Genomic DNA, 6,418 nt, shown 5'->3' on the forward strand with positions numbered 1-6,418 from the left:
AGATAACCCACCACCCCCTCCGATTTCCAGAGCTGACACACGGAAAGTAGTTATACATGCCTTTGTTTTTCCCAAGCGAAGCTCTTCATTTCTTCAAAGCACAGAGACTACATGTGAATGCATGGATGTATACATAAACTAAACAACCACAGGGCAGCAAAGTGGCTCAGTGGTTAATACTGCTGCCTCACAGTGCCAGGAACCTGGGTTCAATTCCCACCTTGTGCAACTGTCTGTGTGGAGTTTGCATGTTCTCCCTGTGTCTGCAAGGGTTTCCTCTGGGAGTTCTGGTTTCCTCCCAAAATCCAAAGATGTGCAGGTCAGGCGAATTGGCCATGCTAAAATGCCCTTTTGTTAGGTGCATTAGTCAGGGGTAAATATAGGGTAGAGGATTGGGTCTGCGTGGATTACTTTTCGGAGTGTTGGTGTGGACATGTTGGGCTGAAGGGCCTGTTTCTATACTGTAGGGAACCTAATCTCACACTCATTCAGTCAGTCACTCCTTTGGGTGGCACGGTGGCACAGTGGTTAGCACTGTTGCCTCACAGCGCCAGAGACCCAGGTTCAATTCCCGCCTCAGGCGACTGACTGTGTGGAGTTTGCACATTCTCCCCATGTCAGCGTGGGTTTCCTCCGGGTGCTCCGGTTTCCTCCCACAGTCCAAAGATGTGCAGGTTAGGTGAATTGGCCATGCTAAATTGCCCGTTGTGTTAGGTAAGGGGTAAATGTAGGGGTATGGGTGGGTTGCGCTTCGGCAGGGCGGTGTGGACTTGTTGGGCTGAATGGCCTGTTTTCACACTGTAAGCAATCTAATCTAATCTAATCTATAAAGTGAATCATGAGATTCACTAAGCCTTTTGGCTTACAGCCAAGAACTCACAAACCAATTATGAAGGTGGCGTGGGCATAATGTCTTAATTTGCTTACATGCCAACACAAGAAACCCTCCATCCCTACCTCATTTGTTTTTTTCACCATATTCCCCATCCCCCTCCCTCTCCTAACTGTGGTTACCTCAGAAAACACTTCTCCATATCCAGGGAACATCTTGAAAGCACCCTCTGCCTCTCAGTAGACCATGAGCCTTTCCTCTTCTGTGGGTCCAAGTTTGGTACTGTGTATGTTGATACCACTTTAAGGGAGAATATGCTGATAAGCAAGTAATAAGGATGCAGAACATGTGACTAGCAGCCATTGCAGAGTTTGAGTTGCAGTGTGTAATATAAGGGAGATACAGCTGTGCTTTCTCAAGATGATAGTTGCTGAACCTTCACAGAACATCTGTTTGTTGAGGAATTCTGTAATATATCTTCAAGCATACAGAACTTCCAGAAACATAAACATTTTGTTTACTATTCCTGGTGTGATATTGGTGTGGTTAAATTCAGCAAACGTAGAACCATAATACATAGTGTAGGCACCTGTTCTGTCTGTAATCCATTATCAGCTTGCTTTCAGAGTTCTGTACCCTCTTAATCTAAATATCTAACACAATCTAGCAGTCTCAGTAACTAAGCTTGTCCATTCCTGATGAAGGACTTATGCCTGAAACATTGATACTCCTGCTCCTTGGATGCTGCCTGACCTGCTGTGTGTTTCCAGCACCACACTCTTCGATTCTGATCTCCAGCATCTGCAGTGCTCACTTTCTCCCATCTCACATGTTATGACACTCGCTCAGCTTAATCGAGAGTACCATCCTCCTTGAGTTTCAATTTTTTGGAGAATTGCTGAAAATTGAATTGAGGTAGCATTGTCACCTATTGGGGTGTTCTCCATTAGTTTTAGTTCCTGGGGTAGGCTTTTATTTTCTGAGATTTTATGCCTGAACCTCAAAACCCAGAGCAGGTGCTGTCTGTACCGTAACCCCATTTCAGCAAATTCTGAGCCAATGTTTTGAATTTTAGCTTTTTATGTTCAAATTTGACACATTTATTTTTGGACATTTTCTAATCAAACTGTTCAAAGATGCTTCTTGAGCAGGTGGGGCAGGAACCCAAGTCACCTGGCTTTTTCCCCACAAGAACCCCAGGTTAATTTTTAGCTTGTGACATCCACTTTCAATTCACTTCTCAATCCACTTTCCTTTGTTGGTATACATGGATATTGAAAAGCTGCACCAGCCAGCCCCAAATACATTTTCCTAAGAATTTTTCTTTTCTAGAAGGTATGATATTTTGCAACAATGAAGTAATCCATTGTAATTGGACCATTCTCTCTATAATGAAATCCAGACAAAGCTCATATCTTCAAGTACTAGTTCGAACGCTTAATCTTCACTGTGAACACTGCAGCAGTTTTGGTATCTTCATTGATGTTGAATAGAAGTACACAAATTGCAAGCTTACAAAACTAAAATATTAAAAACCTGTCAGAATCAGTGTGGTTCCGCTTTGTCCCATCTTCAACATCGCCAAGCTAACACATAAGCACATCATTAAGCAAATCTCACTGGAGTTCTCTTCATTTTAATGGATGGTAACATTAACAGGGTGCCCCTGTTACCAATATTAGCTCAAATAGTCAAAAATAGAAGATGTATTACTCCTCCAATCGCCTTTTAATAGACTGTTCAATATCTGGGATGTCATATTGTCCCTGGTCTCTGCCAGCAGGGAAATCTCTCTAGGTGTCTCACATTGAAACATTCTCATTCTTTGTTGATAGATTTTTTCACAAGAGCAGGACCAAGGTAATCATTGCCCTGCCACTGATCTGATGAATTAAGTTTTGACGTTTTAGGAAACAACAGACTTTATAGATTTCCCTGCTGGAATGTTTGTGTTTCTAGCATTATCTTCAAAAGGTGTACATGTTAAATCATCCAGGCCAATTAGCGTTGACTAAATTTAACTGACTGTAACTTTAGTCTCATTAACAATGTGCTTTTTTCCTTTGGCATATTTCCTTACTGAGACAGTCTTTAAATGGAGTGATTGCTTGAAAGTGAAATGCTGGGGCTGCCAGTCATTGATCTTCTGAAGACTTTCTGCCCTACTATCACTGGTACAAACTCCTTTATGATAGCTAATGTTGCATGATATCTGTATTTTAGACCAGGTTGCATGACACATGGATGGGAATTGATTCAACGGTGGTTCCTGTTTAAAAGTAACCAGAGCGAAGGCATTATCTTGGACCGGCAGAAATGATGTGCACCTAAAGCAAGGGAGATGTGAGATACAGCTTTTACACCGAGGACGTTGTTAGGGTACGGAATGCACTTCCTGAAAATGCAATGGAGGCAGGTTTAATTGAGGTGTTCAGGTGGGCATCAGATTTTGTTTTGGATAGTATTGTTGTGCAGGGATATGGGTAAAAGGCAGGGGATTGGCTGTGGATAATGGAACCACTGCAGGCATGATGGATGTAATTGCTTCCTTCTGTACTGTTTGGCGAGTCTGAGAACATATCCAAGGTGCTGTCCAAAGCTAATAGCACCTCCATTTAAAACCAACGTATGAGTCTAATGTAGGAAATTTGAGAACCCTGTAACTGCCTGATCATCAAATTCCAGACATCAGACAGATGCCCAGCAATCCCACGGGCGAGCTGAATAAAATTGAAACTTACCTTTTTAGTCTGAGGACATTTCGAGAACATGTCTTTGTGCCACCTTTCTAAAGGCCTCTTGGACTTAGGCCCCATACGCCTGCAGAAATGGGAATAAAAACAGTAGAAGGGCTGGGAATGCCCTCACTAGCCTGTCATCCATTGGGGCTCAGTTAGCTCAATTGCAATGTGCAGTGACAACACAACGCAGGTTCAATTCCCATCAAAGGCTGAAATCACATGAAGGTCCCACCATCACAACCTTACCCCTCACCTGAGGCATGATGACCCTCAAGTTAAACCACTACCAATCGTCTCCCTCTAATGAGAGAGAAACTCCTCTTTGTGTAAGGCAACTTTACCTATCATCAGATTGGCTGAACAATTTTCAAGTTCCCTGTCCCTCTCAAAGCAACATAAATAGGCCAGGCGCAGGCATAATTAGTCTCTAGTTTCGTTTCTTTGACATTTGCCCCTGGGGAAATAAGCGTTCCTGAGTACAAAGGTCAGTAAAACGGCCTCCTTTAGAATTAAATCACCATAAGAGGATTTCACATAAAGATTAATTGTAACTCTGTTGAAATTAAAGGATCTGCAGAACAACTGCCGAGTGGAAAACAGCTGAATTACAACTCTGCATTTCTGGAGGACTCTGCAGATTAAATATAAAAACATGCATCGACATGAAAGAAAAAGTAATCTTTAATCCATTCTACTTCATTATTTTTAAGCAGTGACATGCTGTGACAGAATACATGTGATTCTACTACAATTAATACACCTTTGCAGCAACATTTCATTAAACTGATGTATCGATCATACTCACTGCTCAGCAAACACGCTTTTGCCTCCTCCTTTGAGAATATTTTCAAAAGAAAATGATGCTTGGCTTGCACTCTAAGGCACAATGTAAAATTAGGTAAATCACCGATTGAAAACACTATGGAACTTTGCAAAACACTTCGAAAGTAATTCATTGGCTGCAACATCATTTCAAACATATTGAGGTCATGAATTGGCGCTATGTGAGTGCAAGTTCTTTCTTTAAGAAATTTCCTACACAGGTTCTCGTCCTTTCACTGTAACCTACCTCCACGTGACTCCTACTAAATGAGAATCACCTCATTTCAATTGAGTTGACCCAGATCTGGTTCTATACCAAACCACGTAGGCACTCTGAACAAGTTAGAGGTTTAAATTGAATTGATATTAAAAATATAATACAGGTTCCCAGAAGGAACATCATTATAGAGTTTCTAGATATATTTCAACTTCTAGAAACTAGGACTGTCAAAAACTGATTTTCACTGTACAATGATAACTTGCAAGTAGTCTCACACCTTTGGAAATTGCTTATCTCTGTGAGCTAAATTTATCATTTCTGTGCTTTCCCACTTGCTACATTGCTCTTATATAATTGTCCCACATACATTATTGTGCTTCTTTTCTTTATTTTAGGTGCATAGTTTGCAATTCTTACTTTGTTTCAAACACAAATTGATTTCTGATGAAGGGCTTATGCCCGAAACGTCGATTCTTCTGCTCCTCGGATGATGCCTGACAAGCTGTGCTTTTCTAGCACCACACTCTCAACACAAATCGATTCCATTACATCTTCACCATAGAGGTTGCAGAATCATGGAACAATACAGTGGAGAAAAAGGCTGGTTGACCTATGTTTGTGCTGTCTCTTTGTAATATAGTTACCTAAATGGTAACCCAACAAACATGTATAATAGAGACGTGGGTTCTTATTAAAACAGATATTTTGAACTTTATCAGTAGTTATGCATATGACTATGACATCTCCAACATTCACATATAGTCCATGTTATATCCTTACTTATATTTCTACATTGTGATGTAAATGGTTGACCAGCTGACTAACTGATTGAGTGGTGAGCTTAACTGACCAACGTACTGGCTGACCAACTAATTTACTGAATGTCTGTGCAAAGAGTAAGATGGAGACATTTTGCGCTAAAACATTATACCATGATGTCATTGAGATGTCTTAATGTAACAACAAAGTGTCTTTCTGAAATCTGTGCAATAATACAACATTCCCCTTCTGATAATTATATACAAGGATACACCTTGGCACAATATCTTTATACATTTGACGGACTGACAATATGACCAGATCTCGTCCTTATTCAATTATCATGACTTGGCTGTGGAGCTCCACTCCGTGGTATTCCAACTGTCATTGTAGCTGGAGTTGTAACGTGTATCATAGATATATGCGTGCTGATTGGTATCATACTTTCAGTATCCAAGTCACCATATTGTATGATAGATGATTGGTTATGTACAACTCAAATGTGTCTTAATTTTTCTTATAGGATTTGACCACTGTTTGTAACCAAACTTTGGCTGGACACAATATCATAGTATTCTTCCAAGATACTATGTATGCGTACAAACATCTTGAACTCTAGTGCTTTGTCATGGTTTAAGTTCACAAGACACCAGATTATAGTCCTACAGGTCAAAGGACTATAACTTGGTGTCATGTGATTTTTGATCTTGTCTAATCCAGTCCAATATTGGCACCTCCACATCATGGTTTAAATTGGGATAGCTCATTAATCTTGTACATCTTCTCCCTTCTTTCCAATAGTACAACATGTACATGTGTCGAGTAGTATCTGTTTGAGGGAAGAACTGTATGGTTTTGTCTTCCAAATATGAGAGCTACTGGTTAGGATAAACCCTATCTTTGAGGAGTAGCACATTAATTTAACGTGACTATTTGAAAAACTTGGCGAATAACTTAGCATTTAAGGATCTTTGACTTTATCGTGCAGACAGAGCATTTTGTGAGATCATTAGATTGAGGATAGTCAGAACACGAGGCAATGTG

Source organism: Chiloscyllium plagiosum, chromosome 29 (assembly GCF_004010195.1).
Source record: "Chiloscyllium plagiosum isolate BGI_BamShark_2017 chromosome 29, ASM401019v2, whole genome shotgun sequence".
Classification (NCBI taxonomy): domain Eukaryota; kingdom Metazoa; phylum Chordata; class Chondrichthyes; order Orectolobiformes; family Hemiscylliidae; genus Chiloscyllium; species Chiloscyllium plagiosum.